The following is a 24,093-nucleotide window of genomic DNA, read 5'->3' on the forward strand; positions in this document are numbered from 1 at the left end:
TTGTTCCTTGGAGTATTAATTGTCTTTTATGCCGTAAGCCGGAGAGTATAGATCACATCTTTTTGGACTGTTGGGATTCTGTATTTCACTGGGACATTCTGCAGCGAACATTAAAGAAAGACCTCCCTATAACACCATACGGAATTCGTTTTTTGCCGGTTCAGCGTGAAAGTGACATACCGTATGATATGTTTATGTTGTTGAGCATGCACGCAATATGGACGACGCGTATGGCAGTGAGGCATGCGGATGTAAACGCACGCCCAGCTAGGGAATACTTTTTAGAAAGTCTAGCATACACGAGGGATGTATATTGTGCAGGCGAAGATCCGCCGGAATGGTTACCCGTTCTCAATGTCCTCATCTCATTAAAGCACTTCTAATCATCCCACGCCAAGCAAAGCGTGCTTGACGTTATTGTAACATTATTCCTTGTCATTATTTCTGTACAGTGTTTTGTCCTTCTGTTGTGCTTTGTACATGATGTACCTTCAAGCGATTAAAAAAAAAAAGTGGTTCAGTGGTAGAATACTTGCCTGCCACGCGGGTGGCCCGGGTTCGATTCCCGGCCGACGCAGTTTTCTTCTTTAGCGACGCTAAGAGATGTTGCGCACCTGTCCGAACAACGTATGAAGGTCCGTCACAGGGCGTCGGTGGTTCAGTGGTAGAATACTTGCCTGCCACGCGGGTGGCCCGGGTTCGATTCCCGGCCGACGCAGTTTTCTTATTTAGCGACGCTAAGAGATGTTGCGCACCTGTCCGAACAACGTATGAAGGTCCGTCACAGGGCGTCGGTGGTTCAGTGGTAGAATACTTGCCTGCCACGCGGGTGGCCCGGGTTCGATTCCCGGCCGACGCAGTTTTCTTCTTTAGCGACGCTAAGTGATGTTGCGCACCTGTCCGAACAACGTATGAAGGTCCGTCACAGGGCGTCGGTGGTTCAGTGGTAGAATACTTGCCTGCCACGCGGGTGGCCCGGGTTCGATTCCCGGCCGACGCAGTTTTCTTCTTTAGCGACGCTAAGAGATGTTGCGCACCTGTCCGAACAACGTATGAAGGTCCGTCACAGGGCGTCGGTGGTTCAGTGGTAGAATACTCGCCTGCCACGCGGGTGGCCCGGGTTCGATTCCCGGCCGACGCAGTTTTCTTTTTTAGCGACGCTAAGAGATGTTGCGCACCTGTCCGAACTACGTATGAAGGTCCGTCACAGGGCGTCGGTGGTTCAGTGGTATAATACTTGCCTGCCACGCGGGTGGCCGGGTGGCCCGGGTTCGATTCCCGGCCGACGCAGTTTTCTTTTTTAGCGACGCTAAGAGATGTTGCGCACCTGTCCGAACTACGTATGAAGGTCCGTCACAGGGCGTCGGTGGTTCAGTGGTATAATACTTGCCTGCCACGCGGGTGGCCGGGTGGCCCGGGTTCGATTCCCGGCCGACGCAGTTTTCTTTTTTAGCGACGCTAAGAGATGTTGCGCACCTGACCGAACTACGTATGAAGGTCCGTCACAGGGCGTCGGTGGTCCCACTTCCGGCCGTCGAAGCGAACGGACGTGCGATGACGGGCTCCGCAGGAGCGGCTACAGCGGCTACTTCCAGCCGCGGAAACAGGAATTTTCCACAGGAAGGAGACTACGAGATGATTTTGCCGAATTTGCCAACAGGTCGTTTTGTTATTAATACAGTTTTTCTTCACGGGGACGTTCAAGCGTGACCTTACCGAGTAGAGGACTTTCGCGACGCACTGGCTGAGTTGACGCTGCTTCCTGAGGTTATCGCCTTAGGGGCGTATCGAATGAGCCATGTGTGGGCCGTAACTTTTAAGAGTGCTGAAGCCGTCAAGAAGATACTCGCTGCAAGTGAACTGAAGGTCAAAGGCCGACGCTGCGTCGTCATTGATCCTGGAAATCAAGATGTAAGAATGAAAGTTCACTGGCTACTACACAACATTCCAGACGACGACGTGCGCGTGGCTTTCCTGCCTTATGGAAGAGTGACGGAAATCAGCAGAGAACGGTGGCGTGTTCACGGAATTGCTGACAAGGGGTCCACCACCCGGTTGGTGTCCCTGCGACTCAAAGCCGGCGTCAAGCTTGAAGACCTACCACACCAGGTGAACGTCGCAGGCGAACAAGCTTTGGTTGTATCGGGTCGTGCACCAATGTGCCTTCGCTGTCATACGACGGGACACATCCGCCGCGACTGCAGAGTTCCAAAATGCAGCGCATGCCGAAGATTCGGACATGAAGAAGGACATTGCCCTAAGACATACGCCAGCGTCACAGGGCCTTCGAGTACTGAGGAACCATCCGAGCTCCTCATGGACGAAACCGACGCCGAGGAAGCTGCCAAGCCTTCAGGTGACGCCGCAACCGGAAAAATGGTAATATTGTCAGCCCGCAAATCTAAGCTGGAGGAAAGGCGTGAACCACCTGCGGGCGAGCGTCAAGACCAAGGTCCGGCAGTCGTAAAAGCTGCCACATCAAAAGACACCTGCCAACCTACCAGCGAGGATACAAAGGTGGCGGAAAACCAAGAGACTTCTATGGAAGTCGTCGAAAGCGCCAGTGGACAGCCCATCAAGCGGCCATTAGAGGAAAGCGTCGAGGAAAAGGCGGACAAAAGAGGTGAAGGGACAGAACCACCGTTCAAGGAAATGACCACAAGGCGGACCTCAATGAAACCACGGCCGAATATTTCGGCCGAGCGACGGTCGGCGGACAAACCGCCGCCTTGACGCTGAGTCTCCGCATGGGACTGTGTGGGTGGTCTTCGGGGGAGTTTTCAGGGACTATGGTCGGACTGAGTGCAAGTGTTGTGAAGCCTTGCGGATTGAAGAGGCCCATGGCGTACATTGCACCACATAAGAGGAGTGATTGCAAGGTCTGCTGTAAGTCCTCCACAATGCTTACTGCTTCACATTGTAAACGGGTAATCCCATGCGATCAACCCGCACCTTATTAAATATGGCGTGAAAATCAGGAACAGAGCTACGCATAGCGACAATAAATGTGAGAGGTCTGGCGTCTCGGAGACGTCAGTACCAGCTTAGCCGCCTGATGTTAGAAAATGAACTGGACGTCATAGCAGTTCAGGAGACAAAGATAGAAACGCAAGAACAGAGCGATCGCATGGTGTTACCCTTCCGAAATCGATACAATGTATGCATAAGCCATGCAGTGGGCTTGTCGGCAGGTTGTGCTCTTTTTCTTCGAAATTCTATCGGGATCGTTGAAGATTCACTAAGTGTTTGTCAAAGTGGTCGATACATTGTTTGTGATTTTACCTTTGCCGGAAAAAATTGGAGGGTGATTAACTCGTATGCACCAAACAGGGAACGTGACCGGAGACCGTTTTTTGAGGAAATGGAAAAGTACCTGCTTTGCGATAAACTAGTGGTATTACTTGGCGATTTCAATTGTGTTTGCGCACCAGAAGATAGAGCAAATAAACAACCCATCCGAGATAAAAGTGCCATATTTTTGAGCGCCATAGTACAAGAACACAAATTAGATGACGTAGCTTCTTTGTTTTCGGATAATAACATTCCACAGTTCACACATTTTCAAGGAAATAGCCACGCGAGACTCCATAGAGCTTACATATCGACTGCTCTTGTGCCCTTGTGCATCAATTACACGGTGAATCATGTTTCTTTCAGTGACCACAGTTTAGTGTCTTTCTCGCTTGGTGCAGAAAAAAGAAAAAGTAGATTTAATTGGCAGCTCTGGAAACCTAATGACAACCTTTTGGATGATAAACCTTTCGTGGACTACGTGAAGGAAAACCTGAATGAGTTACTAGAAGAAGAGCACCAGTGTATTATTGGTAGATGGGAGCTTTTCAAAGAAAAGATAAAGATTAAAGCAATAGAACGAGCTTCTGAACTTAAGCACGTCAAACTAAAACAAGAAAAAGAACTGCAAGCCCAATTGGACTTCTTGATAAGCCAAGAAAGCGTTGCCCCCGGCCTGCGCAGCAAAGAAATTCGAGATACCAAGCGACAGCTTGAGCTTATCGACATCGAAAATTATAGAGGTGCAGTAATACGGGCCCGTACGGAGCGTTTGTGGATGGGCGAAACACCCACCAAACGCGCCCTTACGACGAAAAAAGATACGCGACAAAAAACAAAATCACAGAAATAAAGTACCGAGGCGTAGTAACATATAAGAAAAGTGAAATAGAAAATGCTTTTGTAGAACACTTTCGGAATTTGTTTGGCCAAAAGAAAGAAATTAATGAGGGTTTTGAAAATGCTTTTCTACCGCTAATGCCACAACTGGATAAGGACGCTACATCATTTCTAGAAGCATCAATTACAATAAAGGAAATCGAAAAGGCAATCGATGATCTAAGCCCCGGAAAGTCTCCCGGTCCCGATGGACTGGGTTCAGCTTTTTATAAGAAATTCAAAAGTAGCATGGCTGAAGTACTGCATGCAGTGATACGAGAGGCATATGACGTCGGAAAACTTCCGCTTTCTTTCCGGCAGTCACATATCATTCTGATTCCCAAAACAGACGACCGGCTTAAACAACTCTTGGTTGGTTCTTACCGCCCAATTACCCTCGCTAACGTAGATTACAAGGTATTTATGAAGGTATTGGCAAGAAGATTACAGGGCTTTATTAAAGATATAGTCGGACCACACCAGACATGTGGAATTAAAGGTAGAAGCATAACGACGAACATTCATGTAGCAAGAAATATTTTAGAGTGTTGTGATGTATTTGCCAACCACGTTGCCATGCTGCAAATAGATCTGGAAAAGGCTTTTGACCTTGTTACACATGAAATGTTGTTTTCTATTTTGAAATATGTTAATGTGGGAAAAATAATACTGGAAGGTGTTAAAATGTCGTACACCGAATGCACTGCTTCAGTTATAGTAAACAAACAAGTAAGCGAAAGCATTCAGATTGTCTTTTCAGTGAAACAAGGGTGCCCTTTGTCGTCACTACTTTTTTGCATTTACTTAGAGCCCTTTGTTTAAAGATTATTAAAAATGAGCACATAAAAGGATTTCGCCTCATGGCATGCGAGGTCAAAGTATTGTCTTACGCCGATGATATAGCTGTCTTCTGTACTGATAGAGAAAGTGTAACAAAAGTTATAAGAGATGCCACGGTTTTCTGTCAGTACACCGGGAGTAGAATAAACTGGGAAAAATGTCAGGGGTTTTGGCACGGAGACTGGGATAGCACACCAGTCACGTACGCCAACATCTAATGGGCAACTACTCCAAGCAAATACCTAGGCGTACCACTCCAACATTACAAGGACACACAAAAATACTGGAAAGAGGAGACAGACAAAGCTCGCGAAAAAACAAAAAAATGGGGTGGACGGGATTTATCGATTTTTTTCCCGAGCCACAGTGTGCAACATTTTCATTATTGCTCGGGTATGGTATGTCTTGCAAGCACTGCACATGTCGCGTTTAGGTATTCAACGACTGCATAGAGTGTTAGCAGTCTTTGTGTGGAATTCATCATGGGAAAGGGTGAGCCGCACCAACCTGTTTCTTCCAGTGCGGTCCGGAGGACTGGGCTTGATTCATTTGTTTGTGAGACAAATTGTCTCTAGGTTCTTTTTTTCGCGATCAAACGAATATATTTTTGAGGACCGTTTTGCAAGTAAGACTAGCAAACGCTTTGCCAGATGTTATTGTGTCGTCACGTGCCATTATGCAACCCAGCATTCGTGGATACATGCACGAAATTGTTGCCGCCTTCCAATTGTTAAAAGTCAGATTTTTAATGGAATATCTGAGCGATGTTAAAAGAAAACGTCTGTACAAAGACCTAATCGACGTGATGATGCCCGTGCCTTTGTATCGAACGTTGTACAAGCCAGGACCTGGCAGCAATGTCTTGAAAAGGTTTAAAAGAATGGCCATTCGGTCGTCGATCAAAACTTTTTTTTTCATGCTACATAGCGGAACACTTTCTACAAAACCGTGGTTGCAAGAAAAAGGCATATTCGTGCCGTGGTCGGTAAATTGTATAATATGCAAAAGGCCCGAAACCATCGAGCACATGTTCCTCGATTGTGGCGATGCTGTCTTTCTATGGGACATCCTCCAAAGAACTTTAAAAAAGGAACTGCCGCTCACACCTTATGGAATTCGATTTCTCCCGGTCGACAGCGAAAGTGTGCCCTATGATATGTTAATGATTCTAGTAAGGCACAGTGTATGGAAAACCAGAATGTCAGTGCGCAATGAGGATGTAAACCCAAGGTCAGCCAGAGACAACTTCAACGAAAGCATTGCGTATTTACGAGATGTATACAAGCAGCAGGATGAAAAACCTGATTGGTATGTCTTTCTGGGCGAACTCTTGGCCCTAAAGCGTTTTTAGCCCACATATGCTAACTATAGACAAGTTAGCATTTTTAACATGATGTTATATTATTGTTTTCCCTGTATTGTGCCAAGCAGGCAATAAAGAAAAAAAAAACAGGGCGTCGGTGGTTGTAGAATACTCGCCTGCCACGCGGGTGGCCCGGGTTCGATTCCCGGCCGACGCAGTTTTCTTTTTTAGCGACGCTAAGAGATGTTGCGCACCTGTCCGAACTACATATGAAGGTCCGTCACAGGGCCTCGGTGGTTCAGTGGTAGAATACTTGCCTGCCACGCGGGTGGCCCGGGTTCGATTCCCGGCCGACGCAGTTTTCTTCTTTAGCGACGCTAAGTGATGTTGCGCACCTGTCCGAACTACGTATGAAGGTCCGTCACAGGGCGTCGGTGGTTCAGGAAGATTCCACTTCCGGACGTCGAGGCGAACGGACGTGCCATCATGTGCTCCGAAGGAGCGGTCTCAGCGGCCCATCTTGGCCGCGGAAACAGGAACATTCATGAAGACAACCAGGATTATCAAGTGATGCTGCCCCATCTGCCAAAAGGTCGGATTGTTCTTAATACAGTTTTTTTGCATGGTGATATCCGTGCTCGGCCGTACAGAGTCGAAGACTTCAGGGATGCCCTGCCCAGCCTGGAAATGCTCCCCGAGGTTGTCGCCTTGGGAGCTTTCCAGATGAATCATGTGTGGGCCGAAACACCGAAGAGCTCCGAAGCCGTCAAGAAGTTGTTAAGATCTGCAACAATTACTGTCAAGAGCAGGCACTGTCTAGTCGTTGACCCGAACAACCAGGACCTACGCCTTAAAATGCACTGGGTGCTCTATAATGTCAACGAAGAAGACATACGTGAGGCTCTAGCGCCGTACGGTGAAGTTACGGAAGTTTCCCGAGAGCGCTGGCGTGCACAGGGCGTCACAGACAAGGGCTCCACAACACGTCTGGTTAACCTCAAGTTGAAGCCGGGCGTTACAAGTGATGATATCCCGCATCAGCTTCGAGTCGCGGGAGAGCCAGCTTTATTAGTGGTGCCTGGAAGGCCACCACTTTGCTTGCGCTGCCAAGGAAAAGGCCACGTTCGCCGGGAGTGCCGGGTGCCCCGATGCTCGCGTTGCAGGCGGTTTGGCCATGATGAAAGTCAGTGCACGCCTACATACGCAAACGTCACAGGGCCGTTGAAGATTCCTCGGAGCTTGTCATGGACGAGGCGGAGGCTGAGGACGCGGCAGCCGCTGAAAGTGAGAAGGTTAAACCGCAATTACCGCCCACAGCACCCGCCCCCTTGCAGCTGGCCGTGATGTCCGTACCATTCGAGCAGCCGGCACCGCAAGAAAAGCAGTCTGACCCGGAAAAGGACAGACTGCACTTGTCAAAAGAAGCCAAGGAAGACTCAGCTGCAGCGACTGACTCCAACGCGCTGAGCGCAATGGAGACAGATGCGACTACGTCGTCGAGTAAGCGGGCGCACATCGAGACAGTGAAACTTGACGACCCGAATGGTGGCCTGAATGCCGAGGAGCCGCCTGCTAAAGCGGCACTGGGCCGACGGCCGTCATTCAGGCCGAAGCCGAACATTCCCCCAGACAAACATGTTGCAGACACGACGCCGAAGTAGGCGCCGGGGTCTGCGCTTTTGGGTGCCAGCACATCAAGCTGCGAAAGACTTTCACGCGCATGGACGGCTTCGGGGAGCGGAGACATCAAGCTTGTGTTGCAGAAGGTGCAAGCGTGTCAGAAAGAATTCTGCAAGGACTGGCCCAACCCGGTGAACTGTGTGCCGTGCGGTCGCGCACAAAGGTGAGCGTCGTGCGACCCGTTCGCTCCTCACAAAATATGCACAATAAAACTGGGCAGCCGCTACGAGTAGCTACACTGAATGTAAGGGGTTTAGCAGCCCGGAGAAGGCAGTACCAAGTGAGCCGACTATTTTTAGAAAATGAGTTGGATCTTGTCGCAGTGCAAGAAACTAAAATCGAAAGTGAGGAGCATACGGACTGCATGGTGGAAACCTTTCGAACGCGCTACAATGTTTGTATTTGTCATGCTGTGGGAACATCCGGTGGATGCGCGATCTTCATCCGCAATAACCTTGGCATTTCGGATGTGAGCATTGTTGTTTCGGAAGCAGGACGATTGCTAATTGTTGACTTTTATTTTTCCGGCCAGCCTTGGAGAGTGATATGTGTTTATGCACCTAATAACGAGAACGATCGCGCAGCCTTTTTCGGAAAAATCGAGCGTTACTTGAAGTGTTTGAAGCGTATTGTTATGCTTGGCGATTTCAATTGTGTTTTGATGGCCGAAGACAGAGCTAAGAATGTGTCTGGCCACGATAAAAGTGCAAATGTACTGCAGGCGTTAATGCACGAAAATGATTTGGACGACATGGGATGGCTTCTTTCGAATGGAAATCGGCCCGTGTTCACGCACTTCCAGCGCGGAAGTAGCGCGCGGCTCGACAGAGTGTATGCCTCGGTTATCTTTGTGAACATGTGCACTAATTATGAAGTAAAACATGTCTCTTTTAGTGATCACAGCCTTGTTATGGTCACACTCGGTGGCAAGAAAAGGAAAACGCAATTCAGCTGGCAGTTATGGAAGTTCAATGTAAGACTACTCGACGACGAATTGTTTAATTGAAAAGTTAAAGGAAAAATTGAAAGCATGACCCGCACAGCAGCAAAGTCACGTGCGGCTGAATGGGACCATTTCAAGAACGAAGTCAAACTGATAGCGATCGAGAGGGGAACATTGCTCAGTCATAAAGAAAACGAAAAAAAAAACAAAAAAAATGCAATGCCAGCTTGATTTTATGATCAGCATGGGAACAGCGAATCCCGGGAAATTCTGTAAAGAAATCCGTGAAGTTAAGGGTCAGCTCGAGGCTCTCGACGTTGAAAAGTATCGATCAGCAGTAGTAAGGGCGCGAGCTGAAAAGCTCTGGATGGGGGAAACTCCCAATAAGCGCGCATTGTGCGACGAAAGGAGATATGCAACACAAAATGAAACCCGAGAGATAAGGTATCAAAACAATATTACCAGTGACATTAACGAAATTGAACGAGCATTTGTTGAGCACTATCAGAACCTAATAGGTGAAAAAAGAAGCGGGAGCGCTCCGCCAGAGCCGGATATTCTTGATTTAATTCCAAGGTTAGATGAAGATACTCGAGCGCTTTTGGAGCAACCCATTAGCGTAGATGAAATCAAACATGCGATCACCGAACTAACGTTGGGGAAAACACCTGGGCCAGACGGCCTTGGTGCCGCGTTCTACAAAGCTTACGCCGTTGATTTGGCACCCATTTTGCATGCAGTAATCACAGAGGCGTTCGAAACGAAAGAAATGCCGCTTTCTTTCCGCGCCGCTCACGTAGTGCTGATTCCGAAATCTGACGACCGTACTAGCTGCTATCTGTGGGGGCGTATCGTCCGATAACGCTCACAAACACGGACTACAAAGTTTACACAAAAGTGTTGGCAAAGCGACTGCAGAGTGTCATCAAACTTCTTGTTGGACCACACCGGACATGTGGCATAAAAGGACGCTCTATCTGTACAAATGTGCATGTAGCCCGCAGTATTCTCGAGTGTTGTGATATTTTTGGCGATCGAGTAGCTATGTTGCAGCTCGACTTAGCAAAAGCATTTGACCGTGTGTCGCATGAAGTTCTTTTCAGCATTCTTGAACATGCAAACATAAGCACTGTGATACTCGATGGTTTAAAAACGGTGTACAGTGACTGTAATATAAACATTGTGGTGAACAAGAAACTAACTGATAGTATTAAGATCAGATCATCAGTAAGGCAAGGTTGTCCATTGTCCCCTTTGCTCTTTGCAATTTACTTAGAGCCATTCTGTTTATCTCTAATAAGCAATAAAAGGATTAATGGCTATAAGCTTGAATCGTCACATGTTAAAGTGCTTGCTTATGCTGACGATGTGGCAATATTTTGTACGGATAGGGAAAGTGTGCAGGAGGCAATAAGCGAGACTCATAGATTTTGCAGACAAACCGGCTGCGAGATCAATTGGGACAAGAGTATCGGCTTTTGGCATGGAAGCTGGGATGTCACGCCGGCTGTCTTCGCAAATTTACAGTGGACTGTGTCTCCTTCGAAATATCTGGGTGTGCCTCTTGAGCACTACAATAGCACTGCACAATACTGGGAAGAAGAGACGTCGCGTCTAAAAGAGAAAACCGGAGGATGGCAAGGTCGCGATTTATCGATGTTTGCAAGGGCAACTGCTTGTAATTTATTTTTAATTGCCAAAGTGTGGCATGTTCTCCAATTTTTGTCCATGACACGTGTGAACGTACAGAAAATTCAGAGTTTTTGCTGTTTTTATTTGGGATTCCACTTGGGAGAGGGTCAGTCGAACACACTTGTTTCGTCCTGTTCGAGATGGGGGACTTGGATTGTCGCATTTGTTCTTACGACAGATTGTTTCTCGTTTTGTCTTCTTGCGTGACCAAAGTGATTTATTTTTGCGTACGATGCTTCAGGTTCGCTTGAAGGATGTTCTTCCTGAAATTATTGTGTCTAGTGCAACGCCTGTAAACTGTGGGGTTAAAGACTACGTGCGGGAGGTAGCAACTTCCTTCCGAATACTAAAAGCTCGATTTTCAATGCAATATCTGAGCACAGCGACAAGAAAGAAACTTTACAAAGATTTAGTTGAAGTTATGCTGCCAGTGCCTATGTACAGAATGAAATACTATGGAAGCCCTGGGCAAGATGTGTTAAAAAGAGTTAAAAGGATGCCAGTGAGAGCAAATGCAAAATCTTTTTTCTTCAAGTTGCATACATCTACCCTTCCTGTGAAAACATGGTTGGCCGAGAAAGGAATATTCGTGCCCTGGACGACAAACTGTGTAATCTGTAAGAAACCCGAGACCATTGAGCACGCATTTACTGAGTGCTGGGATGCCGTATTTTACTGGGACGTCTTGAAAAAAACGCTTAAAAAGGAACTGCCGATAACACCGCAGGGTATACGCTTCCTGCCGGTAGACAGTGATCAAGAGTTCCCATATGATATGATTATGCTCTTAGGCCTCCATAGTCTTTGGAAAACACGGATGGCGGTAACGCATGCTGATGTAAACCTGCGGTCAACCCGAGAAAATTTTGTTGAAAGTATTGTTTTCATACGTGAAATATTTCGTGTACAGACGGAACCGCCTGATTGGTTGGATGTCCTTGATGAATTGGTGAAGGTCAAATAATTTTAGCTTGCTACGGTGGCCCAAGTAGGCCAGCGTACTTTTACATGTGTATGTGTATCTGTGTGTGTTAATAAAACAAGGTTCATAAAAAAAAAAGGCGTCGGTGGTTCAGTGGTAGAATACTCGCCTGCCACGCGGGTGGCCCGGGTTCGATTCCCGGCCGCCGAAGTTTTCTTTTTTAGCGACGCTAGGTGATGTTGCGCTCCTGTCCGAACTACGTATGAAGGTCCGTCACAGGGCGTCGGTGGTTCAGTGGTGGAATACTCGCCTGCCACGCGGGTGGCCCGGGTTCGATTCCCGGCCGACGCAGTTTTCTTTTCTGGCGACGCTACGTGATGTTGCGCACCTGTCCGAACTACGTATGAAGGTCCGTCACAGGGCGTCGGTGGTTCAGTGGTAGAATACTCGCCTGCCACGCGGGTGGCCCGGGTTTGATTCCCGGCCGACGCAGTTTTCTTTTTTAGCGACGCTAAGTGATGTTGCGCTCCTGTCCGAACTAGGTATGAAGGTCCTTCACAGGGCGTCGGTGGTTCAGTGGTAGAATACTCGCCTGCCACGCGGGTGGCCCGGATTCGATTCCCGGCCGACGCAGTTTTCTTTTTTAGCGACGCTAAGTGATGTTGCGCTCCTGTCCGAACTACGTATGAAGGTCCTTCACAGGGCGTCGGTGGTTCAGTGGTCATTCTGCTTCCGGCCACCGAGCGTGACGGTTCGTGATCATGGCCTCTCCCGGGGCAGCGACAGCGGTCACTTTTGGCCGCGGAAACAGGACCAACGACGAAGAGAAGGATTACCCTTTTATTTTGCCGCAACTGCCTAAAGGACGAGTGGCTAATAACACCGTGTTTTTACACGGGGATGTACAGTCAACCACAAAAGTTTGCGGACCACGCGAGCGCGTGCCAGACTGCCTATCCGCGCCACCTAGCGGCGACAGGGGCGCTCTCCCGGATATGAGCCCTCTTGGTACTCGCCTGCCTGTTAATTTTTTATTCCCGTGCATGACATTGTTAGTTCGTTGTGTTGACGCAGAGCGCTGTCTGCGATAAGACCGCCACATATCTGGCTTGATAGCAGTATCGGAGCAATCACTGCAACCTTTGTCGACTGGTGTGCCAGTGGGTAGATAAGTTTCACGAAGCGCTGCGACGATTTTTTTACGCGACGTTTACTGGCGCACTTTGGTTGGCAGCATCTTGGTCCAATGAGTGTTGCTGCTTCTGCGTCTTGAGAGAAAGGGTAGGGAGGTGTTTCACTGTCATCAAAAATAAATAAAAAGCGGATGCATAGAACATTTTCTTTCACACATAGGCGCATCTTCGCATCAGTCGCTGAAAACGTAGTAGACTTGCTTCAGGCCACGTGGTGATTGCCTATTTGGAAAGATGCCGCTGCGTGTTCCACTTGACGAAAGAAGGCACATTGTGCGTTTATTTATAGAGGGAATACCTCAGCGCGAAATCTGCCGCCGAACCAACAGGAGCCGGACTGCCGTGAATAGGATTATTCAAGCTTTCCGCGACGATGACAGATTCACAGATATGGAGCGCAGTGGGCGTCCAAGGGCCACGACTGAGGAAGAGGACCGCCTGATTACGGCCGCCATCGTGGCTGATCCTTTTCAAAGTGCAGAGGATATCCGAGAAGCGCTCTCGCTCACGGTATCGTCTGAGACTGTAAGAAGAAGGCTGAGTGAGCTTGGCCTGCAGTCTTTCGTAGCAGCCCAGAAGCCCTGCCTCTCAGACAGCCAGCTACAAGAACGACTCATGTTCGCTACAGCAATGAGAGATTGGACAACAGAGAAATGGGGCGATGTCATCTTTAGCGACGAGTCAACTTTTTCCACGCGCTGGGACGAACGGAAGCGGGTTTGGCGTCCACTAAACTGCAGGTGTGTTTACAGTGTATTGGCAGTTAATTCACGAAGCTAATTCTGCATCACAACATGTTTCACGTAAAATGAGCTTTTGGACATTACGAGATTTTTCTGTAGTGGTATTATGTTGAAAACATTAACGATTGTTTCATAGTACTACTTACTCTGAAGCTAATTAAAAGCTGCCAGTGGGTCTTTCAGTACTATCTAATGATGTTTGCACGTTTTCTATTGCAACTCTATAACAGCATTATTAAGTTCATACGCAAGAGGAATCACAACATTTTTAGACGCGCCGCTGGAACCCAATTGTATGCTATTTCTTGCAGATATCTGCCTAATTACACACAGAGTGTTCTATCCAGTGGACGGTGTTCCGTGAGCGTGTGGGGAGCAATCAGCAAAGATGGCCTTGGTCCCCTTGTGCGTCTGGAAGGGCCCTTCACTGCGTCACGGTACTGCGACGTCATCACTAGACACCTCGTTCCGTATGCGCTGGACGGTCCCTTCAGCGACGGCTGCTATTTTTTTCAACACGACCGCAGCCCGATCCATAAAGCACGTATCGTCCAGTCATTGTTAGAAGAACATGCTGTTTGCCAGCTTGAGTGGCCTCCATGTGGCGCCGACTTGAATCCCATAGAAAATGTCTGGGGCATGTTGAAGAAACGGCTGTCCACACGAGCCAACCGCGGCCGCACGGCCGATACGCTGTGGCAAGCGATCACACAAGAATGGGAAAGCCTGCGCGGTCGACCGGAGATTACTGAATCTTTGTACGAGTCGATGCCCACACGCATCAATAAGGTGCTAGAAAACGGCGGACATTTCACTTCCTACTAGATCATTGAGAGACCTATGTTTCATGACACTTCTGTAAATGTCTTGTGAATAAATTCATCCCCTTCAGACACGAATTATGATGCACTATCTGCAAATGCGTCAAATGCGCATGGCATCATTTCAAGACGCTCACTATTACATTCCAAGAAAGAAGACGAAGCAATGTGCTGTTTTGTGCGAGTTTCAGTAAAAAAAATTAATTAGCGTATAACTCATTATCTAATTATTCTGAAATCCGTCAGCTTCAATGCTTGCATAAAAAGAATCAACTATTAGGCCCGAAACGCATGCACACTTGCTTTTTCGGTTGTATTCGTGTCGACCGGAGAAAAAAAATACTCTTGACGTTGGTCTTGGAACGCGGCACGTCGAACGATTGTCTAACATGGTAGTGTCTCCAGCAAAGTGATCATCTGCTGCAATACGCAGGACAACGAACTGACCGCTAGTTGTCCCATCAGGAAGCGGACACGAATGTGCACACTGAGTTTTAGGTCATTTGAAGAAACACGTGGCGTGGGACGCGCCTCCGAAGTTCGAGTCCCCAAACGAGGACGCCGTGTCGCAAAGGGTTATAAAAAGAGTCATCGCACCCGATTATTTCTTATTTTTCTAAATGTAACCACTATAGCAGCGCGGTGGTTCGGGCTTTGCGCAGCAAAACCTGGGCGCAGGCGATCAAATCCCGGCCGCTACTGTCACTTAGCGATGGGGGAGGAACGGAAAAATTCTGCCTACTGACTAAGCATCTGTGTCCCATGGCTGCCTCACCGCTCACTCACGCACTCAAGAAAAAAAAAAAAACAGCGTGGCTACGCGAAAATAGAACTGATAACAGCCGAAGAATACGCTGTCTGATTACTTGTACTGATATTCTGCTCTCAAAATATAAGCAAGTAGCCCTGGCTAACAAAGAGCGCGTCACGTTGAAAGAGATAGGTAGAAAATATTTGCGCACAGTGCGAAAATAGACAGGCCATAGATTTAAGGAGGGATGCGTTTTCAACGTAGCGCTGCTGTCGATCGCTGGTGACGTAGCGGAAGTGTCGCAAGAGGCTCTTGGCCACGCGCTCGCGTGGTCCGCAAACTTTTGTGGTTGACTGTACGTGCGAGACCATACAGGGTCGAGGACTTCAGAGACGCCCTACTGCCGACGGGCTTGCTGCCTGGCGTGGTATGCATAGGGGCGTACCAGATCAATCACGTGTGGGCGGTGACCCTTAAGGATGCGACTACCACGAAACGGCTGGTGGCCCTGAAGGAACTTCAAGTGAAAGGACGACGGTGCGTCATCGTCGACCCACAGGACCAGCAGGTGAAGCTTCGACTTCACTGGCTGCTGTATGGCGTTGCCGACGATGACGTCCGGGTGGCGTTTGCGCCTTTCGGCAACGTGGATGAGGTAAGCCAGGAGAGGTGGCGTGTCCAAGGTATGGGGGACAAGACCTCTACCACGCGGACCGTGCTCCTCAAGCTGAAGACCGGCGTCAAGGTAGAGGACCTTCCACATCAGGTCCGCGTCGGCGGAGAACTCGCTTTGGTGGTCGTTCCCGGTCGGCCCATGCAGTGCTTGCGTTGCCAGGGCACTGGGCACGTCCGGCGAGAGTGTAAGGTGCCGCGCTGCTCCCGTTGCAGACGTTTTGGGCACGTCGACGCCGACTGCGTGAAGACGTACGCTTCAGCGACAGGCCCAGCAGTGAGTGAAGCGGCAGCCGAAAATCTGATGGATGCAGCCGAGGCTGAAGACGCCGCCAAGGGAGCCGGAGACCAAGTGCCGCCAGCGAAAACATGTACCGTGACAGTGCCGGTGGGCGCTGAAGCCAAGGTGGACGAAGCTGCTGAGCAAGTGACTGGGCCGCCACGGGTCGACACGGAAGCTGTCCTTCGAAAGGAAGGTGCGAGTGAAGGCGAAAGCGATGACGAAGATTCAGAAATGGAACAGAGCGAGGCTGCCAACGACGGGGACCGGGCTGCTAGTCTCGGTGCAACCTTCAAGCGCCCCCGAGACGACGCCGGAGACAAGGATAACGCAGCATCCAGCACCGGGGATGGGCCGCCGGCAAAAGCGCCTCTTTGGAGGCGTTCGGGTTTCAAACCCAAACCGAATGTTCCGCCCGAGAGAAGGCCTGTGGACAAAGCGCAGCACACCACCAACAACGCCGGGAAGCCGGGCGGCTCCGGAGGCGGCTAGCCGAGGGCTAGTCGTGAGAGGTAAGCACCATGCTCCGGGCCTACTTCATTCTTTAGTACAGCATGGCACCTGACCCGTCTCTCAGCATTGCCACACTAAACGTGCGAGGCTTGGCGGCTAGCCGTAGGCAATGTCAAGTACTATGGTTGATCACTGACTACGACATAGACGTTTTAGCTGTCCAGGAGACCAAGGTAGACGGGGAGGAAGAGACCGGGAGCATGGCGCGGCGTTTCACGACTAGATATTATGCAGTCGTGAGCCACGCGGTAGGGACGTCCGCTGGATGTGTCCTGTTTGTTAAGAAGTTACGAGACCTGGTTGTTCAAAGTGTGTTTTCATGTCCGTCGGGAAGGATTGTTATTTGCGATTTTGTGTTTTGTAAAGTTGAATTCCGAGTTATATGCATATATGCGCCAAATGGGGTAGAAGAACGTGCATTATTTTTTTCGAGTCTTTTTCAGTATATTAGCAGTGAAAAGTGCATGCTTTTGTTGGGGGATTTCAACTGTGTTTTGAGTGCTCGGGATAGATGCAATAATGGTGGTATCCGCGATAAAAGCAGTCATATATTGTCTAGGCTGATCAGCGAAAGTGAACTAGACGATGTATGTGAGTGTCTGGAGGGGGAGCGGGAAGTGATGTATACGCGATTTCAAGGCAGTAGCCATGCGCGGTTAGACCGCTTGTACATGTCACAGGACATGATTCCAAAGTGCCACAGTTATTCTGTTGCACCTGTGTCGTTCTCCGATCACTGCTTGGTGATGTGTACCATAGGAATGAAGAAGAAGAGTCAATCTTTTAACTGGGACCAATGGAAAATGAATGCCTTACTTCTAAAAGAGGCGCCATTTGTAGACGCAATTCATGAGGCCGTTATGGAAGTAAGCGATGAATGTATTGAAACAATAGCAGAGAAATGGGAATGGTTCAAACAGAAGGTGAAAATGAAAGCAATAGAAAGATCTAGCTGCTTAAAGTTTGAGAGGGAAATGAAAGAACGAGACTTATGAAAGATACTTAATCAGCTGATAGCGCTGGAGTGCGAAGAGCCAGGGGCGTATAAGCAAGATATGCGAACCATCAAAGAAAAAATTGAACAGTTGGACAAAGAACGCTATCAAGGTGCGATTGTGCGCGCAAGAGCAAACGCATTAGTAGCGGGGGAGACGCCCACCAAAAGGGCGCTTGGACTTGAAAAAGCTCATGGTCGACGTAATCATGTCGATAAGATCTCGTGGAATGGCACACTCGTCGACGATAATAAGAGCATAGGCCGAGCGTTTTTAGAGTATTACCAGTCATTGTTTGCATATCAAGAAGCCAATGTAGATGAGTTCAAAAGGGTCTTTCTCAGTCGCATGCCGTGATTAAGTGACGACAAGAAGGACCTATTAGAAGGCAATATAAGAGAACACGAAGTCGAAAAAGCAATAAATGATTTGAACAATGGCAAATCACCCGGACCTGACGGTCTGAGCGCGTGTTTTTATAAAGCCTTCAAGAAAGAACTGTCGCCCCTGCTAACAGACCTGTTTAACGCCGCGTATGTGAACAAAGCTTTGCCGCTTTTAGTAAAGCGCATACCATCTTGATACCTAAGAGTGACAAAGCGGAGAAACTTAGGCTCGTGACATCTTATAGGCCGATATCTTTAACCAATGTCGACTATAAGATTTTCATGAAGGTTTTGGCAGCCAGACTTCAAAGCGTCATCAAAGAAATCGTCGCAGACCACCAAACGTGTGGGATCAAAGGGAGGTCAATTTTTTCGAATATTCACACGATGCGGTGCGTGCTCGAGTGCTGTGAGATCACTTACGATGGCGTCGCAGTGCTCCAGCTTGACCTAGAGAAAGCTTTTGACTGTGTGTCTCATGATATTTTGTTTGCCATTCTGGATCACGTTAATGCAGGTGCCATCATCACTGAGGGAGTGGCATTGGCGTATCAGAACTGCACAACACGCTTAATTGTGAATAAATCATTGGGGGCCCCCATAACGTCATGCGTTCTGTGCGTCAAGGCTGCCCCCTCAGTCCTCTTTTGTTTGCTATTTACATAGAAACGATGTGTTTGGCGATAATAGAGAGTGCTCATATACGCGGTTATAGCTTGGCAGCCACAGAAGTCAAGCTCCTGGCATATGCAGATGATATCGCCGTGTGTTGTACAAACAGAGAAAGTGTAACGGAAACAATACGCGTTGCGAAACAGTTTTGTGATGTGACGGGCAGTAAAGTGAACTGGGGTAAATCCCTCGGTTTGTGGCACGGAGAGTGGTCTTCGGCCCCAGACAACTTTGCTAATGTGAGCTGGGTGAAAACCCCTACCAAGTATCTGGGTGTTCCCTTGGACAGTTACAAACACAGCGAGGAATACTGGACGAACCAAATAAAAGAAACAAGAGAGAAAGCAGACAGGTGGAAAGGCATCAACCTGTCCATTTTTGCAAAGGCAACTGTATGCAATGTTTTTCATTACGAAGTTGTGGTACGTCATGCAGACGTTGTTTTGTTCAAGGGTAAATGTACAAAGGTTGCATAGAGTGTTCGCCGTTTTTATCTGGGAATCTAGCTGGGAAAGATGTAGCCGAACAAACCTGTTCAGACGGGTGAAGCAAGGGGGGCTGGGCTTGGCGCATCTTTTTGTACGACAGCTTGTCAATAGATTTTTGTTTTTTAGAGATGTGCGTGATCCTTTTCTGCGTACGGTATTACAGCTCAGGTTAAGAGACGCCTTGCCGGCAGTCATTATTAGTACTAATAGTATGCCAGGGGCGATTCGCGGCTATCTTAAAGAAGTAGTCGATAGTGTGCGCTTTCTTTCTGTGCGTTTTTCTTTCGATTATCTTTCTGACGTGAAAAGAAAGACATTATATAAAGATGTATGCGACAGTGTATTTCCAGTGCCATTGTACAGAGCGGTATACAGTGGAGGAACAGGACAGGATGTTCTGAAACGGGTGAAAAGAATGGAGGTGCCTACTGGCGTTAAAACATTCTTTTTTAAGCTACACACAGGAACACTGTCAGTGAAGACATTCATGGAAGAACGTGGCTTCCTTGTACCATGGGGCTCACACTGCTTGATTTGCAAGCAACCTGAAACAGTAGATCATGTGTTCTTGCATTGCTGGGAAGGGGTCTACTTCTGGGACGTCCTAAAACGGACAATCAAGAAGGAGTTTCCGTTGAATCCGCACGGGATCAGGTACCTAGCGATAAAGAATGAGGACGGGGTACCATACGATTTAATCATGCTCCATGGCCTCCACTGTTTATGGCGGGCACGGATGGCTGGGTACCATTGCGACCCAGACGCTAGGCCGGCTCGTATTTATTTTCGAGACAGTATGTCTCGGTTCATTGAAATAAAGAAAACACAAGAATGTGTACCCGATTGGCTGTCGAGGATAGAACCTCTGACAGCATTAAAAGAATTTTAATTCGACAACGCCAGTCCATGTTGGACTGATGGCTTTCATGTTTTCCAATATGTTTTGTAGTTGTGCTTTTTGAGATTTGGTTCTGTACATTGTCAAAGACCGGCAATAAATAAAAAAAAGGGCGTCGGTGGTTCAGTGGTAGAATACTCGCCTGCCACGCGGGTGGCCCGGGTTCGATTCCCGGCCGACGCAGTTTTCTTTTTTAGCGACGCTAAGTGATGTTGCGCACCTGTCCGAACCATGTATGAAGGTCCTTCACAGGGCGTCGGTGGTTCAGTGGTAGAATACTCGCCTGCCACGCGGGTGGCCCGGGTTCGATTCCCGGCCGACGCAGTTTTCTTTTTTAGCGACGCTAAGTGATGTTGCGCTCCTGTCCGAACTACGTATGAAGGTCCGTCACAGGGCGTCAGTGGTTCAGGACTTCCGGCCACCGCAGTGAACGGACGTGTGATGACGGGCTCCGTAGGAGCGGCTTCAGCGGCCATGCCTGGCCGCGGTAACAGGGCTACCGAAGAGGAAAGTTCATACCCGGTTGTTTTGCCAGGACTGCCTACAGGGCGTTTCGTTGTAAATACTGTTTTTTTGCACGCCGATATCAGGGCCCGCCCGTATCGGGTCGAGGATTTCCGGGACACGTTAGCTCAGCATGAACTGCTCGCCGATGTTATCGCCCTGGGGGCGTATCGGATGAGCCACGTCTGGGCCGTTACTCTTAAGGATTCTGAAGCGGTAACGAAGATTGTCAGCGTCGGTGAGGTACTTGTGAAAGGAAACCGCTGCCTGGTGATTGATCCCGCGAACCAGGACGTGCGACTCAAGCTTCACTGGCTGCTACACAACGTGCCGGACGAAGACGTACGAGCCGCCTTTGCGTCATACGGGAAAGTCACCGAAGTTTCCCGGGAGCGTTGGCGTGTGCGGGGCATGTCAGAGAAGGGCTCCACAACGAGGCTCGTCACACTTAAGCTGAAAGCTGGCGTGAAGCTCGACGACTTGCCGCACCAGCTCAACGTTAGCGGTGAGTTGGCGCTCGTGGTCGTTCCAGGTAGGCCTCCGTTATGCCTTGGCTGTCGTAATACGGGCCACATCCGTAAAGATTGTCGGGTCCCACGTTGCGGAGCCTGCCGACGGTTCGGCCACGAAGAGGGCCAATGTGCCCGCACTTATGCGAGCATCGCTGGCCCCGGTACAAGTGAAGACTCGTCTGAGCTGCTAATGGACGAGGCGGATGCGGAGGATGCAGCCCGTGAAACTGGGCAACCAGCGACGCGGGATAGGCCTACGTTGACGCCACTGACGAAGCAGAGTGCGACGACGTCCAATGCAGTAGCGGCGGCCGTGCAAGTGCAACGTGAGGCTCAGCCGGAATACGACGGCACGCTAGAGGATAAGACGACAGCTGCGGACAAAACTCCCGACAACGTGGAGCCTAGGAACCCCGAGACCATGGATTTCAGCCAGGAGGCTGCCGCTCTGACAGCTGGGAAGCACTCCCGCGAGGAGTTCGTCGGTGAAAAGCAAGAGCCGGGTGGTGGCAGTGACGAGCCGCCGCCGAAAACCCCAGGAATTCGGCGCTCTACCCTAAAACCGCGGCCCAACTTAGCGGCCGAGACACGGCAGGCGGACAAACCGCCTCCGTAGTCTTGCAGTGTATTCCTGTGCGTGTGTGAGTGGGTGCATGTGGTTTTCTTTCCCGGTTGTGGCGGCAAGTGTATCCACTAGACGGTGTGCACTGCTTTGGAACTGCCGGCAAAGGAATGCCTGCCGTTTTTCCCGACGCCTCCACACGGACTCGAGGAATGGCGACGCCGTACAGTGCTCCCTGTGGAATCAAGTATGGTGTGCAATGTATGTCACCGGCCTTTTTTCCTAGCGCATGGCGACGAAACTTGACGTAGCATTACGCGTAGCGACTCTCAATGTCAGGGGCCTTGGCGCTCGAAGGCGTCAATGTCAAGTTAATCGTCTTCTCGCTGACAACGATCTGGACATTGTAGCCGTCCAAGAGACGAAGATCGACAGCGAGGAATCTGCTGAGCGTATGGTGTCCACATTTCGTGCACACTTCAATGTCTGCGTTTGCCATTCTGTTGGCACATCGGGTGGGTGCGTCCTGTTTCTCCGCAATAGTTTAGGAATCATCGTGGAGTCAATTTTTTCTTGTCCGAGTGGTCGCCTTCTCGTAGTAGACTTGTTGTTTTCGAAGTTATGTTGGCGCATTATATGCGTGTATTCACCAAATGTAGACTCCGAACGCCGCGTTTTTTTTAACCGTCTAGAGTCCTACATTGTTTGTGACAAACTGCTTTTGCTTGTGGGCGATTTCAACTGTGTGTGTGCCGCTGCCGATAGAGTGAAGTGTACGCCTGTGCGTGATAGGAGCGCACAATTGTTAAACGGTCTGGTTCATGACAATGGCTTAGAGGATATTGGCAGCATATTCACCTACGGGAACAGACCGCAATACACGCACTTTCAACGAGATAGCCATGCCAGACTGGATAGGATTTACGCATCCGTTGAGCTTGTACCCCTTTGCACAGATTACAAAGTTGAACCTGTGGCTTTTAGCGATCATTGCCTGGTGATCGCAAGTTTTGGTGCGAAAGAAAGGAGTACGCGCTTCAACTGGAATCTCTGGAAATTAAACGCTAAACTCTTGGAGGACGAGGGATTTGTAAAGGACATTGAAGATGAAATGCAGAAGCTGCTCGAGGAGCGGTCCAGTATCTTTGCGGTTCAGTGGGAAGACTTCAAGGAGTGGCTAAAAAGTAAAGCCATAGAAAAGAGCTGCTTCAACCGACACAAAGAAAAACAAGAGGAAAAAGCAGTGCGCGAGCAACTGCAGTTCTTAATAAGCATGGAGAGTACCGAGCCTGGAAAATATGCGAAAAATATAAGGGATGTGAAAAGCCAGCTTGAAAGATTAGACAGTGATAGGTACAAATCAGCAGTTATACGTGCAAGAGCACAGAAACTGTGGGCCGGAGAAACACCAACGAAGCGAGCTTTAACAGATGAAAAACGATACGCTTGCCAGAAACAAATCAGGCAGATAAGAAACGGTGATGAAAGTTCAAGCGATGCTAATGTAATCCAGCAGGTATTTAAAGAGTACTTCAGCGACCTTCTTGGCCATGCGAGAGAGATGGGTGATGCTTTCTGTTCTGATTTTTTGTCTCTCCTGCCAAGACTTGAGGACGATGTAAAGGAGCGTCTTGAGATGCCCATAACGGAAAACGAAATTGAAGCTGCAATAGAAGACCTACAGAATGGTAAAGCTCCAGGACCTGATGGGCTTGGTGCCGAGTTTTACAAAACATTTAAGCCCATAGTCGCTCAGTTACTATTACGAGTCTTGACTGAGGCGTATGAACGAAAGCAAGTACCACTGTCATTCACCACGTCGCACATAGTGTTGATCCCAAAATCAGATGACCCAGAGAAGCGTTTGTTGGTGGGGTCCTATCGCCCGATCAGCCTCACCAACGTTGATTACAAAATATACATGAAGGTCCTAGCGAAGAGATTACAGGGCGTGATAACGAAATTGGTTGGACCGCATCAGACTTGCGGAATCAAGGGACGTAGCATTGCCACGAATGTACACGTAGCACGTACAGTTTTGGAATGCTGTGATGCACTGGGGGATCGGATTGCAATGATGCAACTAGATCTGGCAAAAGCCTTTGATCGCGTCTCACATGATGTTATTTTTTGCATACTAGAGCACGCTAACGTAGGACGGGTGATCATAGAAGGCGTCAGAATGGCGTATGCAAACTGCACTACGCGCATCATTGTAAATGGGGACCTCTCCGACAAGCTGGTAGTGCGTTCATCAGTAAGGCAGGGATGCCCATTGTCGCCCCTTCTCTTTGCGGCATACCTAGAACCACTCTGTTTGGCTGTAATCAAGAGTGAGCGCATCTCAGGCTTTCGTTTACAGTCAGCACATGTCAAAATCCTCGCTTATGCGGACGACATTGCAGTATTCTGTTCAAACAGAGACAGTATTACTGAAGTGATCAGCGTGGTTGATGAATTTTGCAAGCAAACGGGCTGCCTGATAAACTGGGATAAGAGCTCTGGTTTTTGGCATGGTGACTGGGAAACGATGCCCGATCATTTCGCGCGACT

The 24,093-nt window shown here is 49.0% G+C and overlaps 12 non-coding genes across 12 annotated transcripts; all 12 read left to right on the forward strand.

The window, feature by feature from the left end:
- The first annotated feature begins 647 nt into the window (after window positions 1-647).
- On the forward strand, window positions 648-718 carry Trnag-gcc (transfer RNA glycine (anticodon GCC)). Its single transcript has one exon. It is a non-coding gene; the product is annotated as a tRNA-Gly (tRNA).
- Window positions 719-788: 70 nt separating this feature from the next.
- Window positions 789-859, forward strand: Trnag-gcc (transfer RNA glycine (anticodon GCC)). Its single transcript has one exon. It is a non-coding gene; the product is annotated as a tRNA-Gly (tRNA).
- A 70-nt stretch (window positions 860-929) lies between these two features.
- Window positions 930-1,000, forward strand: Trnag-gcc (transfer RNA glycine (anticodon GCC)). Its single transcript has one exon. It is a non-coding gene; the product is annotated as a tRNA-Gly (tRNA).
- Window positions 1,001-1,070: 70 nt separating this feature from the next.
- Window positions 1,071-1,141, forward strand: Trnag-gcc (transfer RNA glycine (anticodon GCC)). Its single transcript has one exon. It is a non-coding gene; the product is annotated as a tRNA-Gly (tRNA).
- Window positions 1,142-1,211: 70 nt separating this feature from the next.
- On the forward strand, window positions 1,212-1,290 carry Trnag-gcc (transfer RNA glycine (anticodon GCC)). Its single transcript has one exon. It is a non-coding gene; the product is annotated as a tRNA-Gly (tRNA).
- A 70-nt stretch (window positions 1,291-1,360) lies between these two features.
- Trnag-gcc (transfer RNA glycine (anticodon GCC)) lies at window positions 1,361-1,439 on the forward strand. Its single transcript has one exon. It is a non-coding gene; the product is annotated as a tRNA-Gly (tRNA).
- A 5,161-nt stretch (window positions 1,440-6,600) lies between these two features.
- Trnag-gcc (transfer RNA glycine (anticodon GCC)) lies at window positions 6,601-6,671 on the forward strand. The gene has a single exon. It is a non-coding gene; the product is annotated as a tRNA-Gly (tRNA).
- A 5,159-nt stretch (window positions 6,672-11,830) lies between these two features.
- On the forward strand, window positions 11,831-11,901 carry Trnag-gcc (transfer RNA glycine (anticodon GCC)). Its single transcript has one exon. It is a non-coding gene; the product is annotated as a tRNA-Gly (tRNA).
- Window positions 11,902-11,971: 70 nt separating this feature from the next.
- Window positions 11,972-12,042, forward strand: Trnag-gcc (transfer RNA glycine (anticodon GCC)). The gene has a single exon. It is a non-coding gene; the product is annotated as a tRNA-Gly (tRNA).
- Window positions 12,043-12,112: 70 nt separating this feature from the next.
- On the forward strand, window positions 12,113-12,183 carry Trnag-gcc (transfer RNA glycine (anticodon GCC)). Its single transcript has one exon. It is a non-coding gene; the product is annotated as a tRNA-Gly (tRNA).
- A 7,891-nt stretch (window positions 12,184-20,074) lies between these two features.
- Trnag-gcc (transfer RNA glycine (anticodon GCC)) lies at window positions 20,075-20,145 on the forward strand. The gene has a single exon. It is a non-coding gene; the product is annotated as a tRNA-Gly (tRNA).
- A 70-nt stretch (window positions 20,146-20,215) lies between these two features.
- On the forward strand, window positions 20,216-20,286 carry Trnag-gcc (transfer RNA glycine (anticodon GCC)). The gene has a single exon. It is a non-coding gene; the product is annotated as a tRNA-Gly (tRNA).
- Window positions 20,287-24,093: the final 3,807 nt, after the last annotated feature.

This window comes from Dermacentor silvarum, chromosome 4 (assembly GCF_013339745.2).
Source record: "Dermacentor silvarum isolate Dsil-2018 chromosome 4, BIME_Dsil_1.4, whole genome shotgun sequence".
NCBI lineage: Eukaryota > Metazoa > Arthropoda > Arachnida > Ixodida > Ixodidae > Dermacentor > Dermacentor silvarum.